Below are 20,311 nucleotides of genomic sequence, written 5' to 3' on the forward strand. Positions count from 1 at the left end.
TGTATTTTCATTTTTATTTGTCTCAAGAAATGGTTTTGATTTCTCTTTTGATTTCTTCCTTGACCCACTGGTTGTTCAGTAGCATGCTGTTTAATCTCCACATATTGGTTAATTTTTCAGTTTTCTCCTGGTAAACTAGGAGAAACTAGGAAACTAGGAAAACTTCTAGTTTAATGCAACTGTGGTCCAAAAAGGCATTTGATATGATTTCAATCTTCTTTATTTTTTTCAAAGAAGACAGTCAAACAGGTACATAAAAAGTCCTCAACATCACTAATCACCGGAAAAATGCAAAACCACAATGAGATACCATCTCATACCTGTCAAAATGACTATTATCAAAAAGACAAGAAACAACAACTGTTGGTGAGGATGTAGAGAAAAGGAACTCTCCTGCACCATTGGTGGGAATGTAACTTGGTGCAGCCACTATGGAAAACTAAGAGGGTTCCTCAAAACATTAAAAATAAAACTACTATATGATCCAGCAATCCCACTTCTGGGTATATATACAAAGGAAACGAGAACAGGATCTAGGGAGAGATATCTGCACTCTCATGTTCACTGCAGCATTATTCACAATAACCAAGATGTGGAAACAACCTAACTGTTCCTCAGCAGATGAATGAATAAAGATGAGGTGGGGCGGGTGTGTATATATATGTACATATTATTCAGCCATGAGAAAGACAGACATCTTGCCATTTGTGACAACATGGATAGAACTTGAGGGCACCATGCTAAATGAAATAAGCCTGACACTGAAAGACAAATATTGTATGATCTCATTTACATATGGAATCTAAAAAAACCATCCAAACAAAACCCAAAATTCATAAAACTTGTAGAAACAGAGAAAAAAAGGGTGGTTACCAGGAGCTGGGAGGCGGCAGAGAAGTGAGATGTTGGTCAAAGGTTATAAACTTCTAGTTATAAGATAAATAAGTTCTGGGGAATCTAATGTACAGTATAGTAATTTACGTTAATAATACTGTACTGTATACTTGAAAGTTGCTAAGAGAGTATATCTTAAATATTCTCACCACAAAAAATAAATGGAAATTATGCGACATGATTCAGGTATTAGCTAATGTTATGGTAGTAATTATTTTGCAATATATACGTGTACCAAATCAACATGTTGTACACCTTAAATTTACACAATGTTATATATCATTTATATCGAAATAAAGCTGGAAAAAAGTACTTACTAAGTTTCTTTGCTTCATGCTTTCTCTTCTCTTAATCAGCCTTACCAATTATTTTGGTTTAAGATTTTCTGCTAGGTTTTCCCTTTGATGCATCTTTCCTGGATGTCTTTGTGAAGAAAACACAAACAAATAGAAATTCGTTGCATGGCTCTGTCACTATTTGAGTGTACACTTGACTTCAGAAGGTCTTTATTTGCACTGAACCTTTAAACATATTGAAGTTCCAATATTTGGGCTTTCAAATCTAATCAAACTTATCTTGGAGTAGAAGGGATTCACACCTCAACACAAACAAGGTTTCTTTCAACCTATCACATGGGTGGACTTTGAGGGCATTATGCTAACTGAAATAAGTTGGAGAAAGACAAATACTGTAGGATATCACTTATATGTGGAATTTTTAAAAAGTCAAATTCATAGAAACAGAGGCTAGAATGGTGGTTACTAGAGGCAGGGGGTTGGGGGTAATCAGGAGATGTCAGCCAAAGAGTACAAACTTCCAGTTTTAAGATGAATAAGTTCTGTGGGTCTAATTACATTACGGTGATTTTAGCTAATAAAACTGTTTAATATACTTGAAAGTTGCTAAGAGTAGACCTTAAATGTTCTCACCACAACAAAGAAATGGTAGTTATGTGACATGATGGAGATGTCAGCTAGCCTATGGTAGTGATCATTTTGCAATATATAAATGTATCATATCAACATATTGTATACCTTAAACTTACACAATGTTATATGTCAATTATATCTTAATAAAGCTGGAGAATTTTTTTTAATTGCTGTTGTTTCTTTCCCTTCTTTCTTTTTCTATTAGTGTTAAACATCTTGGCTTTATCTTTTTATTCCAAAGCAAAATTTCCCAAGTGACTAATATAGAATAGTAATCCCAAAAAGTGTTCTTTTTTTTTAAAGAAAATAGATGACCAAATATACCCTCTTGTGGATATTGGATATTCTCCATTCCCATTTGCTAAATAAATTTTCTGAAGTCCTGCAGCAAAATTAACTTTTTAAATTGTTTCCTCAAGATATCTCACAAGTGAACTCTACCCCAACGTTCTCCTTTATGTTTTTCAAGTAATAGCTACTAAAACCTGTGAAGATAGCAGAACTCATTCTGGAAAATGCTGGTCTTTTATTTGTATTATTTCTTTCCTCCTCTTTCTTTCTTTCCAAGAATTTGCAATCTTCATTGTGGCTCATAATATGTTACTCCCTTTGCAGCAAAGCACTTTTGCAAGAATCCCCAATGATGCTGAATGTCTGATATTAATAGTGTCTTTTAAGTCTTCATCATAATTGAGTTTTCTGCAAGGTACAAGAAACCTCCCATCATTTACTACCTGGTTCTCTTTGTCCCTTGATTTTCAAGGAACCATTTATCATCTGATTCTCACTCCTTTTATATGTCTCTTTCCCCCCTTGATTCTCTTTGTATCATCTTATAAATACGTCTTCACCAGGAATCCACTGCTAGTTCTACTATTTATTTTGTTTTATTTCCTCTTCTTGTGTGATCTCATTCACTGCATGTGTTCAATTATAAGTGTATACTAATGACTCTCAAATCAGTATCTCCCACCCAGACTCCAGTCCTGAGCCTAAGAATCAAATTTCAGTGGTTCCCAAATACTAGTCCGTAGTTTACAAACCTTGGGTAGGAATTTCGTGTTTCTTTTTTTTTTTTTTTTTAAGCTCAGCACTCATTAGAGTGCCTTCGTCATTACACATACTTAATACATGTTGGTTAAATCAAAACTTTGAACCAAATTAACTACATGGCTTAATAATACATCTGAAAGTTTGAAGTCTATTTAACTTGCCATTGGTTAAATTACTTAATTTCTTTGTCTGTCAGCTTCATCTGAAAATTGGAGAAGATAGACGAGATAATTGCTATGATTCCTATTAACATTACTTTTCAGTTCCTAAAGTCTCTATTATCTCTTTTAAAATGAAAAAATCTTGTAAAAAAACACTTAAAACAAGAGAAGGCTTAACTAAGCAGTTACGTTATTTCAGTTTGAATGCATTCATTTAATACACTTTTCTGAGTGCCACATATGTGTCAGGCACTGGGCTCGCAATTTTATTAAGATAACTAAGAAATACTAGGTATAAACAGAAAGATAATTCTAAAGAATGTGACTTACATTTCCTTTTTAAGTCTTACATTTTCTTATATATGAGTTAAAAAAATATTCCACCAAATCTTAATAGAAACTAAAATGAGTTTGAAAAGTGGCCTAAAAAACTCATAAATTCATTGTTAAGGGTACCACTAAATAAATATTTATGCTAAAATATTTTCATAATTTTTGAAACTTCTAATAAAGTCGTTCCTAGTTGCAAGGACTTAGAAGGCAGTCTTTAAAAAAAAAATTGTACTGTGTTAAACATTAAATAATTATTTCATTTTGTGTTTGCTATAAATTTCGAAAATATAAAGGAAAATCAGAGAGAAAATAATATTAGCCTGATATTGATCAGAAGTGCTGGAAGGCAAAATAATGACATCTACTCATTATCAGAGTTTAGAGATGTTATGAATGGGGCATTTGGCACACAGCAGTTCACAAGCCAAAAAAAAAAAAAAAAATCTGTAAAAGCACTGGATGTCATCCTGCTCACAGTATTTCAGAGCTACATGTATGAGTCAGAAATCTCAGGAGACTGCGAAATATTTAAATGTAACCCTCCTCACACTGGAATGAAGTACTTTAAAATAAATAGTAGCTAATGTAGACTGACAATTAGTGACAAGGGCACATACTTTTATCCAGATATTTTTACATCTTTAAAACTTGATCTAAATTATCAAGTAAAATTTTACATAAAATACTGAAGAAAAACTGGCATAAGAATAAATGACATAGGGGCCTATTTTTAATAAGTGAAACGATGTACTTTTAGTTTTTGTGCTTGGTGGGATTTACTACATAAAACATGGATGAGTGTTTTTTATCTCCCTTTTAGACCCTCATCGCATTCAGAGTCCAGTCCTTATTCACCTTGGTCTTCCCAACACATTGTTGAGTAGGTGTCCAGGAGAAGGGGCTCCAGAAGGCTACTGAATTCAGCCAAGCTAAAAGAAAAAAGAAAAGAAATACAAAATACATGCATGATTGATATTACTATATAAAATGTGTGTAAACATGGGAGAAGCCCTTTTAACTGGTCTCAATTTAACTAACCTATTGAGTTAACTAAGAATCCCAATTTTCTTTGCAAAACTTAAAACTTATGTTCATCAAACAAGGACTGCACCAGGATACTAAATTATGGTCTAACACTCTCCCATTTCTGCCACCACCAGATACGCTACATGTTTATCAAGGATAATTTGTGCTTTTTCTCAAATGTTTTTTTCCCCCAGGTGTCCTTTTTATTACTTCTTTGTTATTTATATAACCTAATGGAATATGAGCATGAAAAGAGCAGTTCTTTTGAAGTCTATGCTTAATGGTTTCAAAATACTTAAGCAGGTTACAAACAAAGTCTTGAATTATGTACAGAAAAACATAAATTTAAAAAATTAGGCAGAGGAATATAAAATCTATGAGGATTATAGTCTTGGATCATTTTACAAATACATTTACGTTCTCATTTCACTTAAGAAAGACAAACAACATGGAAATAAAAGACAATGCATTATAAATAGTTTATACAAGATAAGTAAATTCATGTTAAGAAACAAAATAAAACAAAAACAAAAAACAAATAACAGTAAATGTAGCCCTGCTTCAAATTATTATAAAGTGAATGACAGTTAAAACAGTACATCTATATCAAACATTTTTAAATGACTCCCGTCTTTAAATTATTTCTGTCATTAATTGACCAGTGAGGCCAGTCATAGTAAATAAAAGACTATTCTGTCCAAACTAAACATAATATATGATACCAGATGTCAATATTTGAAACACTTTCCTAGTACCTCTTCTTACTGGTAAGCCAATTTCTTTCTTTGTGCCCATTCTACCATGAAGGCTTGGCCATGAAGTTTGCTACCTCAGGTAAAAATAGAGCAAGTTCAGCCCAGAATAACACAGTCACTCTTCAGCTTCAAGTCTCAATGCTGACTTATTTTTTTTTCCTATTAGAATAAACTTATCTAATACCCTATATGTCAACAACAATATCAGAATCTCAAAATTCCAAGGGATCTTGTACCTAACAAGGTAGAAGGCAGTGTTTGATTAAAAAAATATTAATTAGGTGTGTATTTTAGTTAGTGGTCTCACAGTCATTTATATATAACCTTTAAAAAAACCTTTTCTTACAAGAGAGGTACCTAGAAAATTAGTTTGCTTTGAAGGTCTGCTTTTTAAATTGCATGGTGATGCCTCTTCACTTGCTAAATACCCTGAAAGTTCTTCCCTCTGAAAAGGATTGCTAGCTGTTGTTCATAGATAAGGAAAGACAGTGGCTTGATATGTTTAAGAAGAGAGTAGACATGAGATACTGTCAGGTCTGCACAGGATGGGAGAGGGATCTAGAAGGCCTGGTCCGCCCCCAGTGGAATTGCTGAGCATTGAGAGCTAAACTAGCTGGGAGGCTAAGACCACCATGGTGAGGGAATAGGTAGCCATGGGTGGATGCCTTGACATGAATAGTCTATGCCAGGACCTGGAAAGCAGGCATTTCGGAGACTCAGAGCATCTGAAGCAAAGAAAATCAAGATGCAGCCAAGTTACTGCGGAAAGGGAACCACTGTACTCTGAACAGACCATGAGTTATACCAGCTTTAAGCTACTTCAGCAGCAGGTAGAGCAAGATGTGAAACCATGGCTCAGAGTCTAGTTAAGATCACTTATGGGTAATCTAGAATTTATTATAAGTCAGGAAGAGAAGAATATGCAGACCATAGGCCCCTTTGTCAAATCTGTGGGCACAGATAGGTATCCCTGTGCACCTCGAGGGGGCCTACATTGGGAAGGAAACGATGGAACACCCTTTGAGATGGGATCAATAACCTTGATAGTAAGTGTGAACTATGACTTCACTGAGTAGTCACCTCATAATGAACTACATTCCCTTAGGAAGTTTAAGTTTTTTCTGAAGTACACTTATGGAGGAATAAAGCATCATCTTTTATTCTTTCCACATTTGAGTGGGAGGAAATACAGTTTTTACATATATATATATATATATGTATATATATATATATATATATATACACACACACACACATACACACTCAAAGATATATACATACAAATCTAAGAATAGAAAATTAAAGTATCTGGGAGGAAAACCATCTTGATCTCTCTGCAGAGAAAAAAATATTTGTCGATTGATTCTATGGAAATTGGAATGAATGAAAATGTGTAGTCCTTGTCTTCATTTTACTTACTAAAATGATTCATGAACAGTTTTGAAAAATAGAAACTCTTTAGTATACACCCTCAAAATGTTTTTAGACAGTCATAAGAATTCATGTCCCAGAGTTAAATTATTCTGATAGATGTAAATATCAATATCAAAGAAGTGCAGAATAAAAAATTCTTATTTTAATACTTCTTAAGTGAAAATGCGATATTGAGGCGGTTAACAGCTGAGGGTAAGATGGGGGAACTCATCTTAGATGAGGTGCGCAGCGAAAGTATCTCCAAGTAAGAAACATGTCAGGCAGGACATAAACATGAGAAGGGACTAATTACAAAAGGAGCTGAGAGATAGAATAAAGAAAAAGAAAAGAGAAAGGAAGACAGAAAGGCTGATAGGAAGGCATGCAGGTTAAAGAAAGGAAAGGAAGGAAAGAAAGGGAAAGAAAGAAAGAGAAAGATTCTCCCTCTGAGGGAAAGTGTGAGGCTAGGTGTTGGAAAAGAGATCGGAGCACAGAACTAAAATAAGAACAGAGTAGCTGCAGTGAGATGAGCAAGGTGGAAAGTGACACCAGATGACGGAGCACCGGTCAGCAGCCAGGACATGGTAGTCAAGAGAAGGCCTTGCCGTAACTGCAAAAATGTAAGAGCTGTTCATTTTTGAAATATCAGATGTCTGATAGGGCAAAAAGAAATGAGTTATTTGCCATGATTTAAGAATTCTGTGATCACGCTTGCCTTCTAAAGTACTAAAATCCTTTCTATCACAAACACTTCTCACGAACACTTCTCCACTCTGTCGAGCTTTGATGCCCTTCCTACCATCAATTCCTAATAATGCAAAGATGCCCAGTGTACGAGCACTGTAGAGTCTGTGTGTGTGTGGTTTCAGAAAATAATAGTGTTTTTTTTTCCAATAGGAACGAGAATGTTTTGAGGTTCAAGAGTCTAGGCACATACAGTTCAACAGATTTACTTTGGGTCACACGCCTGGCCTACCACCTAGATCTACTTTACCATTCTCCTAACTGTGGTCCAGAATAGCCACAGGCCATGAGTTCTAACAGCTGTGTTTTCCTCCTCTACTTATAATGACTGCTTCCATATTTCTTCCTCTTCTCTTATAAACTCTGAGTCCACAGTCTAATCCCCCACCCTCCTTGGGGTCAACTAAGAAACCTATTTCATACTCTATTAGTGATTCTTTCTTTTTCCAAATATCTTTTCCAAAGCAGAGATTATTAAATAAATTATTTCCCAGAACACTCAGAAATGATTGAATTAATCAGAAAGTTTTAAGTAGAATTCATTTCTGAGGAATATACGAATTTCTGGAAGGGGGCAAATCATGATGAGTTCCTAGACTCTTTTGCAAAATTTGGCAGTTCATAAAATAAATTAGAGGTTTCAACCTGTTTTCTAAGAAAAATAAAACAAAACAAAACACAGTAACTGCAAGCACTATAAACTCTTACAATTAATAAAGGTTCCAAGGTATTTATTATCTTTATTTTATTACTATTATAAATAACTGTAAAATATAATGCACTATGAAAGTCCTTTGTATTCATTAATTGTATGTATACTTAACCACTGGAGTTCCCTGATATTTAATTGGATTATTTATTTTTCATTTTGTTAGGTCAAATTTCAGTATCTAAAAGATGAGTTGGGTAGCTGTAACTTCTACTAATGAAGACACTGAGTTTTTGGAGACATTTTCTCTAACCTGTTTTCCTTCAAGTGCTTTGCTTAAACTATTTTTCCAAAGTAAGATAAACTTTTTCAAAGCCTGAATTAGGGCAAGTTGAGACAAACGTATTTCATTTCAGATATGCAATGAAGAATATATTCTTAAAATTGCCAGCAGCAGTAAATGACAGACAAACAGAGCAAACAGCACGCTGAGCCCCAGCAAGTCCGCCTGTCCTTTGTGTGCACTGTTTTCATCTTTCCCACAGTCTTTAGGTGTCGCTACAGAGGCTCCTAATAAATTGTTATATAGTCTTAGTATTCCAAAAATTGCAAGGAGGAATCATCGATGACAAGAATTCTTTGCAAAAGCTACATAAGAACCAAAGGTTGACACACACTCTCTCTCTCTCTCTCTCTCTCTCTCTGAGTGTGGTTCCCAACAGGAAGCCAATGTGTACTGCATGCCTAGGCTTGAGTCTAAGCAATTATCTCTTGGCTAGAGTCAGGATGAGCAGAGATTCAAGTGTCATGGCTATATGACACTGAGAAGAAAGTGGCATTTGGTGGCTGAATCAAGCAAAACTCTGATCTTCGATTCATGGTTCTGTCATGTATCCTGGGATGAGCTAAGAAATTAGTGTGTTCCCTTTCATTTGTTGAAAGGAGCAGCCAAGTCTCTGTGGGTGATTTTCTGTTAGGAACTGGAAAATTCACTACACCAGAAATGGGCAGCCATCCTAAATTTTCTATAAGATTAATTAACTTGGACAATATCATTGGAACTTCTACCTGGGGTGATCCAAAAGTAATGACAATTTGGATCAAAAAGTATAAATCCAAGTGTATTTGAGTTAAGAGGCCTCATAATCACTAATAGAAAAACATCAAAACTATTTTCCTTCAGACTATACTACAAAGCTACAGTAATCAAGACAGTATGGTACTGGCACAAAAACAGGAATATAGATCAATGAAACAGGACAGAAAGCCCAGAGATAAACCCAACCACATATGGTCACCTTATCTTTGATAAAGGAGGCAAGAATATACAATGGAGAAAAGACAGCCTCTTCAATAAGTGCTGCTGGGAAAACTGAACAGATACATGTAAAAGAATGAAATTAGAACACTCCTTAACACCATACACAAAAATAAACTCAAAATGGATTAAAAACCTAAATGTAAGGCCAGACACTATCAAACTCTTAGAGGAAAACATAGGCAGAACACTCCATAACATAAATCACAGCAAGATCCTTTTTGACCCTCCTCCTAGAGAAATGGAAATAAAAACAAAAACAACCAAATGGGACCTAATGAAACTTACAAGCTTTTGCACAGCAAAGGAAACCATAAACAAGATGAAAAGACAACCCTCAGGATGGGAGAAAACATTTGCAAACGAAGCAACTGACAAAGGATTAATCTCCAAAATATACAAGCAGCTCATGCAGCTCAATATCAAAAAAACAAACAACCCAATCCAAAAATGGGCAGAAAACCTAAATAGACATTTCTCCAAAGAAGATATACAGATTGCCAACAAACACATGAAAGGATGCTCAACATCACTAATCATTAGAGAAAGGCAAATCAAAACTATAATGAGGTATCACCTCACACCTGTCAGAATGGCCATCATCAAAAAATCTACAAACAAGAAATGCTGGAGAGAGTGTGGAGAAAGGGAAGTCTCTTGCACTGTTGGTGGGAATGTAAATTGATACAGCCACTATGGAGAACAGTATGGAGGTTCCTTAAAAAACTAAAAATAGAACTACCATACGACCCAGCAATCCCACTACTGGGCATATACCCTGAGAAAACCATAATTCAAAAAAAGTCATGTACCAAAATGTTCATTGCAGCTCTATTTACAATAGCCAGGACATGGAAGCAACCTAAGTGTCCATCATCAGATGAATGGATAAAGAAGATGTGGCACAGATATACAATGGAATATTACTCAGCCATAAAAAGAAATGAAATGGAGGTATTTGTAATGAGGTGGATGGAGTTAGAGTCTGTCATACAGAGTGAAGTAAGTCAGAAAGAGAAAAAGAAATACAGTATGCTAACACATATATATGGAATCTAAGGAAAAAAAAAAAGGTCATGAAGAACCTAGTGGCAAGATGGGAATAAAGACACAGACATAGAGAATGGACTTGAGGATATGGGGAGGGGGAAAGTTGAGATGTGACAGGGTGAGAGAGTGTCATGGACGTATATACACTACCAAATGTAAAATAGATAGCTAGTGGGAAGCAGCCACATAGCACAGGGAGATCAGCTCAGTGCTTTTTGACCGCCTGGGGGGGTGGGAGGGGGAGGGTGGGAGGGAGGGAGATGCGGGAGGGAGGAGATATGGGGATATATGTATATGTATAGCTGATTCACTTTGTTATAAAGCAGAAACTAACACACCATTGTGAAGCAATTATACTTCAATAAAGATGTTTAAAAAAAAAAAAGAAGATGTGGCACATATATACAATGGAATATTACTCAGCCATAAAAAGAAACAAAATTGAGTTATTTGTAGCGAGGTGGATGGACCTAGAGACTGTCATACAGAGTGAAGTAAGTCAGAAAGAGAAAAACAAATGCTGTATGCTAACACATATATATGGAATCTAAAAACAAAAACAAAAACAAAAAATGGTTCTGAAGAACCTAGGGGCAGGACAGGAATAAAGACACAGACATAGAGAATGGACTTGAGGACATAGGGAGGGGGAAGGGTAAGCCGGGACAAAGTGAGAGAGTGGCATGGACATATATACACTACCAAATGTAAAATAGATAGCTAGTGGGAAGCAGCCGCATAGCACAGGGAGATCAGCTCGATGCTTTGTGTCCACCTAGAGGGGTGGGATAGGGAGGGTGGGAGGGAGATGCAAGAGGGAGGAGATATGGGGATATATGTATATGTATAGGTGATTCACTTTGTTATACAGTAGAAACTAAAACGTCAGTGTAAAGCAGTTATACTCCAACAAAGATGTTAAAAAAATTTTTTTTCTTCTTGCAAGAAAGGTGCCTAGAAGATTCTGTGTTTCTTTCTAATCAGGTTGTAATGCCCCATCGCCTGTTAAATACCCTGAAAAGCCTTCCCTCTGAAAATGATTTGCTAGCAGTCATTTACACCTTAGAGTGAATTAAAGTCATCATGTCTTTCCAGCCAAGGGAATGCATGCTTGTATTGAGAATGCATTTAAGAATTTGTCTTCTAATGAGGAAACCACAGAGAATGGAAAAGATGAAGTAAAATGTAAAAAGGAAATAGAAAAAAAAAGAAGGAATAGGGTGGGGTGGGAGGGTAAAGGGAATTCAGGATAAGAAAAACAATTCTTTTTTTGAGCGTGAAATCAGTGGTGAGTGTGGTGCTATTAACTTTCAAGGTCCAAATGCCCTTTAGTTCCCCAGCCACAGTCGTTATCTCAGATGAATTCTGAGATGTGTCCTGAGACTTCTACCCTGAATTGTCTTGTTGCCTTGGGATCCTTCACCATTTGCATCAGCAAAATATATGGAATTAGAGACTCAGCTGATAATATCAAGGTAGGTAGGACATCAACTGCTATTTTTGAACTTCCTACTACTTTTTTGATTCCATTGTGCAAACAGTAACTTTCAGAGAAAAGACTTTTGTGAATCAAGAGTCAAATTCCTGGTATAAACAAGAGACTTAGAATATTGACCTAATCTGCTTTAATCACTAGAACAATAGAACAAGGAGTCTTTTTTAGTTCTAGAAAACATTAGAATTAGTTGCTGGGTTGGATCTCATGCTGATAAATGAACCCACTATCCTCCAGCCCTGTGCCAACCTCAGGCAGGAAGGGGGTGGAAAAATGTGCAAATAAGATTTATCATTTAATCAGCACAAGCTATTATTAATTATAATAACATTTTAGGTTGTCCTTGATTTCAGTCTGCATAAAAACTGCAGTGCTATTAACAGGCAATTATACCAAAAAATGCCACTGATTTTTACTATTATGCATTTAGAAATTATGGATATAATTATAAGGGAAACAATGATATTTATAATATTTTTCATTTGAGAATTCTGAACCACATGATAAATTATTGCTATTGTCCAATGTAAAACAATACAACTTAAAAGGATTATAAGTAATTCATCTAAGTCATATTCTCATTTTAGAAACACCTAACTTGAAAAAAAATTCAAAACATTTTCTAAATAATCTTATTTGCCTTCATAACGCACCTGTGAAATTTTTCTCTTCTATTTTACAGAGAAAAGAAATGCTCTCATCTTTATAACCCTTAGATTTGCAAATTTTACTCTCTTCTATAATCTGACTTTATCTTCATAACATCCACGCACTAGGTTGAACAGGCGTTAATATTCCCACTTTGTATAGATAAAAACAAGGCTAACTTTGTATGCTCTTCTCAAAGGCACATGAGAAATTGGCAGATTCACATTTAGATTGTGGATCTCCCCATCTCCAAGACCAAAGGGTTTTTTTTGTTTGTTTTGTTTTAATCAAATCACAAAGCACAGAAAGGTTATATGACTTGCTCAAGGCAACTGGCAGAGCAAGAACAAGGAAAACATCTGCAGGTTTCACTTAAGTGTGTGTAACAATCACTGGGTTCTGATGAAAAATACAACTCCCTGAGCCTTATCCCCAGGGATTCCAATTTGATAGTTTTGCTTGGGGCCTAGGAATCTGCTTATTTAACAAGATTCAACTGTTTCTGATGGTGATGGACTACAGACTGCACGCTGAGAGACAAATGGCCCTGCCACCAAAGTCACAGTTTATAGTTTATGAATCAGAGAAGCAAATTTGTCGTGGACCCTAGAAAGTTGCCATGGGTGCCCTATACAGTTTACTCCACAGAGGATTTTCCTATTGTAAGACATCAATATCTGTATCTATATCCTTATCTGTATATCAGTATCTATGTCTTACTTTTATATATATCCTACTTATTGTAAAGTATATATGTAATAAGTACAGTAAATATATATTATAAAATATTTTTATATATTATAAATATGTTAATACATTTATTTATAAATATACTTCATTTATATGTAATATATGTGCATATTTATAAATATTTAATACATTTATAGTATATTCATATTAAATATATTTGTTGAAAGCAGGTAACGCCTTCTTTTTAGAATACAAGTTAACGTGATCTGAGCATTATGCGCTTTATAAATATTTTGTACTATATATAAATGTTTGCAGTATTTAATTCTTAAACAGCCTTCTAAGGTCGGTGCTAAAATTATCCTCATTTTACAGATGAGGACACCAATGCACAGGAACTTTAAATGACTTGCCCAGGCTTACACAGCTTGATACTGGAGGAGCTTAGATTTAAGCCAAACTGCTTAGCTGTTAGGAGTAAAAGAGTGTTTATATGGACCTAATAAACTGTCAATAAAATGCAAGGAGTTATAGTAAAAGAGGAAAACTCCACGAATCAGAAACATTTCTACTTAAGGTTCACTTTAAATTGAAATGAATAGGGCCTACCCTTTGCCTCTTGGCTTATAGTGAGTTCACTGCACTACTAAATAGCAACAACAACTGATAGAGGTGCACTGCATTTCCAGAATGAGGGTAACAACAGCATTTCTTATTTTTAACTTATCAGAAATTCGAAAAGGCTGAAATCTTAACCTCTTACACAGGGGAAAGAGGTGGGAGAAAAACACCTAATTCATCACTGTAACGAAAGATAGAAAGTTCTCTGGACTTGAAATCAACGCTATGGTTTTGGATACCCTTGTTTGCCAGATTTACGCACTTCAGCAAGACACTTTTATTTCTTTGAGTCTCATACATGGGGGTTTCAAGCACATTTCTACCAGATTTGGGTACTGGTTGAAATAACATATACAAAATTTCTGGTAACAGAGCTCACGTTGAGCAAGTGTTTTTTTTTTTCTTTTTAAATCTTTATTGGAGTATAGTTGCTTTACAATGGTGTGTTAGTTTCTGCTGCATCACAAAGTGAATCAGCTATATGGATACATATATCTCCATATCCCCTCCCTCTTGTGTCTCCCTCCCAATCTCCCTATCCCACCCTTTTAGGAGGTCACAAAACACTGAGCTGATCTCCCTGTACTATGAGGCTGCTTCCCACTAGCTATTTTACATTTGGTACTGTATATATGTCCATGCCACTCTCTCACTTCATCCCAGCTTCCCCTTCTCCCTCCCCATGTCCTCATGTCCATTCTCTACATCTGCATCTTTATTCCTGTCCTGCCCCTGGTTAATCAGAACCATTATTTTTTTTAGATTCCATATATATGTGTTAGCATACGGTATTTCTTTTTCTCTTTCTGACTTACTTCACTCTGTATGACAGACTCTAGGTCCATCCACCTCACTTCAAATAACTCAATTTCGTTTCTTTTTATGGCTGAGTAATATTCCATTGTATATATGTGCAATATCTTCTTTCTCCATTCACCTGTTGATCGACACTTAGGTTTGCTTCCATGTCCTACCTATTGTAAATCGTGCTGCAGTGAACATTTTGGTACATGACTTTTTCAATCGTGGTTTTCTCCAGGTATATGCCCAGTAGTGGGATTGCTGGGTTGTATGGTAGTTCTATCTTTAGTTTTTTAAGGAACCTCCATACTGTTCTCCATAGTGGCTGTATCAATTTACATTCCCACCAACAGTGCAAGAGGGTTCCCTTTTCTCCACACCCTCTCCAGCATTTATTGTTTGTAGACTTTTTGATGATGGCCATTCTGACTGGTATGAGGTGATACCTCATTGTAGTTTTCATTTACATTTCTCTAATGATTAGTGATGTTAAGCATCCTTTCATGGATTTGTTGTCAATCTGTATATCTTCTTTGGAGAAATGTCTATTTAGTTCTTCTGACCATTTTTGGATTGGGTTCTTTGTTTTTTTGATATTGAGCTGCATGAGCTGCTTATACATTTTGGAGATTAATCCTTTGTCAGTTGCTTCATTTGCAAATATTTTCTCCCATTCTGAGGGTTGTCTTTTCATCTTGTTTAGGGTTTCCTTTGCTGTGCAAAAGCTTTTAAGTTTCATTAGGTCCCATTTGTCTATTTTTGTTTTTATTTCCCTTGCTCAAGGAGGAGGATCAAAAAGGATCTTGCTGTGATTTATGTCATAGAGTATTCTGTCTATGTTTTCCTCTAAGAGTTTTATAGTGTCTGGCCTTACATTTAGGTCTTTAATCCATTTTGAGTTTATTTTTGTGTATGGTGTTAGGGAGTGTTCTCATTTCTTTCGTTTACATGTAGCTGTCCAGTTTTCCCAGCAGCACTTACTGAAGAGGCTGTCTTTTCTCCATTGTATATTCTCACCTCCTTTATCAAAGATAAGGTGACCATATGTGTGTGGGTTTATCTCTGGGCTTTCTATCCTGTTCCACTGATCTATAGTTCTGTTTTTGTGCCAGTACCATACTGTCTTGATTACTGTAGCTTTGTAGTATATTCTGAGGTCAGGTAACCTGATTCCTCCAGCCCTGTTTTTCTTTCTCAATATTTCTTTGGCTATTTGGGGTCTTTTGTGTTTCCATATAAATTGTGAAATTTTTTTGTTCTAGTTCTGTGAAAAATGCCATTGGTAGTTTGATAGGGATTGTACTGAATCTGTAGATTGCTTTGGGTAGTATAGTCATTTTCAAAATGTTGATTCTTCCAATCCAAGAACATGGTATATCTCTCCATCTGTTGGTATCATCTTTAATTACTTTCATCAGTGTCTTATAGTTTTCTGCATACAGGTCTTTTGTCTCCTTAGGTAGGTTTATTCCTAGGTATTTTATTCTTTTTGCTGCAATGGTAAATGGGAGTATTTCCTTAATTTGTGTTTCAGATTTTTCATCATTAGTGTATAGGAATGCAAGAGATTTCTGTGCATTAATTTTGTATCCTGCTACTTTACCAAATTCATTGAACAGCTCTAGTAGTTATCTGGTAGCTTCTTTAGGATTCTCTATGTATAGTATCATGCCATCTGCAAACAGTGATAGTTTTACTTCTTCTTTTCTGATTTGGATTCCTTTTATTTCCTTTTCTTCTCTGATTGCTGCGGCTAAAACTTCCAAAACTATGTTGAATAATCGTGGTGACAGTGGGCAACCTTGCCTTATTCCTGATCTCAGTGGAAATGGTTTCAGTTTTTCACCACTGAGAGCGGTGTTGGCTGTGGGTTTGTCATATATGGCCTTTATTATGTTGAGGTTAACTTCCCTCTATGCCTACTTTCTGGAGGGTTTTTATCATAAATGGGTGTTGAATTTTGTTGAAAGCTTTTTCTGCATCTATTGAGATGATCTTATGGTTTTTCTCCTTCAGTTTGTTAATATGGTTTATCACATTGATTGATTTGCATATATTGAAGAATCCTTGCATTCCTGGGATAAACCCCACTTGATAATGGTGTATGATCCTTTTACTGTGCTGTTGGATTCTGTTTGCTAGTATTTTGTTGAAGATTTTTGCATCTATGTTCATCAGTGCTATTGGCCTGTAGTTTTCTTTCTTTGTGACATCTTTGTCTGGTTTTGGTATCAGGGTGATGGTGGCCTTGTAGAATGAGTTTGGGAGTGTTCCTCCCTCTGCTATATTTTGGAAGAGTCTGAGAAAGATAGGTGTTAGCTCTTCTCTAAATGTTTGATAGAATTCGCCTGTGAAGCCATCTGGTCCTGGGCCTTTGTTTGTTGGAAGATTTTTAATCACAGTTTCAATTTCAGTGCTTGGGATTTGACTGTTTATATTTTCTATTTCTTCCGGGTTCAGTCTCAGAAGGTTGTGCTTTTCTAAGAATTTGTCCACTTCTTCCAGGTTGTCCATTTTATTGACATTTAGTTGCTTGTAGTAATCGCTCATGATCCTTTGTGTTTCTGCAGTGTCAGTTGTTACTTCTTTTTCATTTCTAGATTTGAGTCTTCTCCCTTTTTTTATTTGATGAGTCTGGCTAATGGTTTATCAATTTTGTTTATCTTCTCAAAGAACCAGCTTTTAGTTTTATTGATCTTTGCTCTCGTTTCCTTCATTTCTTTTTCATTTATTTCTGATCTGATCTTTATGATTTCTTTCCTTCTGCTAACGTCGTTTTTGTTGTTGTTGCTGTTCTTCTCTCTCTAATTGCTTTAGGTGTAAGATTAGATTGTTTATTTGAAATGTTTCTTGTTTCTTGAGGTAGGATTGCATTGCTATAAACTTCCGTCTTAGAACTGCTTTTGCTGCATCTCATAGGTTTTGGGTCATCATGTTTTCATTCTCATTTGTTTCCAGGTATTTTTTGATTTCCTCTTTGGTTTCTTCAGTGATCTCATGGTTATTTAGTAGTGTACTGTTTAGCCTCCATGTGTTTGTATTTTTTACAGTTTCTTTCCCTGTAATTGATATCTAACCTTAGAGCGTTGTGGTCAGAAAAGATACTTGATACGAGTTCAGTTTTCTTAAATTTACCAAGGCTTGATCTGTGACCCAAGATATGATCTATCCTGGAGAATGTTCCATGATCACTTGAGAGGAATGTGTCTTCTGTTGTTTTTGGAGGGAATGTCCTATAAATATCAATTAAGTCCATCTTGTCTAATGTGTCATTTAAACCTTGTGTTTCCTTACTTATTTTTATTTTGGATGATCTGTCCATTGGTGACAGCTGGGTGCTACTGTCGATATCCCATTTTATGGCTGTTAGCATTTGCCTTATGTATTGAGATGCCCCTATGTTGGGTGCGTAAACATTTATAATTGTTATATCTTCTTCTTGGATTGATCCCTTGTTCATTCTGTAGTGTCCTTATCTCTTGTAACATCCTTTATTTTAAAGTTAATTTTATCTGATACGATTATTGCTACTCCAGCTTTCTTTTGATTTCCATTTGCATGGAATATCTTTTTCCATCCCCTCACTTTCAGTCTGTATGTGTCTCTAGGTCTTAAGTGGGTCTCTTGTAGAGAGCATATATAGGAGCCTTGTTTTTGTATCCATTCAGCCAGCCTGTGACTTTTGGTGGAAGCATTTAATCTATTTACTTTTAAGGTAATTATTGATATGTATGTTCCTATTACCATTTTCTTAATTGTTTTGGGTTTGTTATTGTAGGTGCTTTCCTTCTCTTGTGTTTCCTGCCTAGAGAAGTTCCTTTAGCATTTGTTGTAAAGCTGGTTTGGTGGTGCTGAATTCTCTTAGCTTTTGCTTGTCTGTAAAGGTTTTCATTTCTCCGTTGTATCTGAATGACATCCTTGCTGGGTAGAGTAATCTTGGTTATGTTTTTCCCTTTCATCACTTTAAATATGTCCTGCCACTCCCTTCTGGCTTGCAGAGTTTCTGCTGAAAGATCAGCTGTTAACCTCATGGGGATTCCCTTGTATGTTATTTGTTGGTTTTCCCTTGCTGCTTTTATTATTTTTCCTTTGTATTTAATTTTTGATAGTTTGATTAATATGTGTTTTGGCGTGTTTCTCCTTGGATTTATCCCGTATGGGACTCTCTGCACTTCTTGGACTTGATTGACTATTTCCTCTCCCATGTTAGGGAAGTTTTCCAGTATAATCTCTTCAAATATTTTCTCAGTCCCTTTCTTTTTCTTTTCTTCTTTTGGGACCGCTATAATTCTACTGTTGTTGTGTTTAACGTTGTCCCAGAGGTCTCCGAGACTGTCCTCAATTCTTTTCATTCTTTTTTCTTTATTCTGCTCTGCCTTAGTTATTTCCACTATTTTACCTTCCAGGTCACTTATCTGTTCTTCTGCCTCAGGTATTCTGCTATTGATTCCTTCCAAAGAATTTTTAATTTCATTTATTGTGTTGTTCATCATTGTTTGTTAGCTCTTTAGTTCTTCTAGGTCCTTGTTAAACATTTCTTGTATTTTCTCCATTCTATTTCCAAGCTTTTGGCTCATCTTTACTATCATTACTCTGAATTCTTTTTCAGGTAGACTGCCTATTTCCTCTTCATTTGTTTGGTCTGGTGGGTTTTTACCTTGCTCCTTCATCTGCTGTGTATTTCTCTGTATTCTCATTTTGCTTAACTTACTGTGTCTTGGGTCTCCTTTTCACATGCTGCAGGTTCATAGTTCCCATTGTTTTTGGTGTCTGCCCCCAGTGGCTAAGGTAGGTTCAGTGGGTTGTGTAGGATTCCTGGTGGATGGGACTGGTGCCTGTGTTCTGGTGGATGAGGCTGCATCTTGTCTTTCTGGTGGGCAGGACCGCATCTTGTGGTGTGTTTTGGGGTGTCTGTGACCTTATTATGATTTTAGGCAGCCTCTCTGCTAATGGGTGGGTTTGTGTTCCTGTCTTGCTAGTTGTTTGGCATGGGGTGTCCAGCACTGGAGCTTGCTGGTCGTTGAGTGGAGCTGGGTCTTAGCGTGGTGACGGAGACCTCAGATCTCTGGGAGAGCTCTGCCAATTTATATTATGAGGGGCCAGGAGGTCTCTGGTGGACCAATATCCTGAACTCAGCTCTCCCACCTCAGAAGTTCAGGCCTGATACCCGGCCGGAGCACCAAGACCCTGTCAACCACACAGAGTTCTGAAGGCTGGAAGTCCAAGATCCAGGAGTCAGCTGATTCCGTTCCTGTTGAGCTCTCTTCCTGGCTTGTAGAACGTCGCCTTTTTGCTCTGTCCTCAGTGGGGCGCCCTGTCTCAGCGGCTCCGGAGATGACTCCTAGGAACTTCCCAAGGACCTGGACTCTGCAGGCTCTGGCATGCAAGGGGGTGGGGGGATCGAAGTGGGAAAGAGGGGAGTTGGGTGTCAGGAGAACCCCGGGGAGCACACGCTAAGCTCGGCCAGAAAGGTGTTCATCCCCCAGCAGCCCCGTCGGTTTGGGTCGTCCTTCCCTTCAACTCCCTATTGACACTGTCAAAGCCCAGAAGGCAGCTAGGCATCCTTTAGGGCTCTCCCCCTAACTCACTTTGCTGTGTTTAAACTCCCTTTTCTGGATTCACAGGAGTTTGCGAGTGGAAATCCAAGCCTGCCATCTCGTTGCTTCTCCCGTCCCTAAAACAGGTGTCAGAGCCCAGGCCCCAGCTGACCAAAATTGAGCAAGTGTTTCCT

The 20,311-nt window shown here is 36.5% G+C and overlaps 1 protein-coding gene across 2 annotated transcripts in view; it reads right to left on the reverse strand.

The window, feature by feature from the left end:
- GRM7 (glutamate metabotropic receptor 7) overlaps positions 1-20,311 on the reverse strand; it is a 1,142,612-nt gene that overhangs the window by 876,640 nt on the left and 245,661 nt on the right. The window contains exons 1-2 of one of the 2 annotated variants that reach the window (XR_014232668.1): positions 4,226-10,379; positions 1,212-1,317 (exon numbers count right to left, since the gene is read on the reverse strand). The gene's annotated coding sequence lies outside the window, so the exon portion shown is untranslated. Of the gene's footprint in view, positions 1-1,211; positions 10,380-20,311 lie in introns of those variants that run through there. The other variant, XR_014232667.1, reaches the window with a different exon arrangement.

This window comes from Balaenoptera borealis, assembly GCF_965194805.1.
Source record: "Balaenoptera borealis genome assembly, chromosome: 12".
NCBI lineage: Eukaryota > Metazoa > Chordata > Mammalia > Artiodactyla > Balaenopteridae > Balaenoptera > Balaenoptera borealis.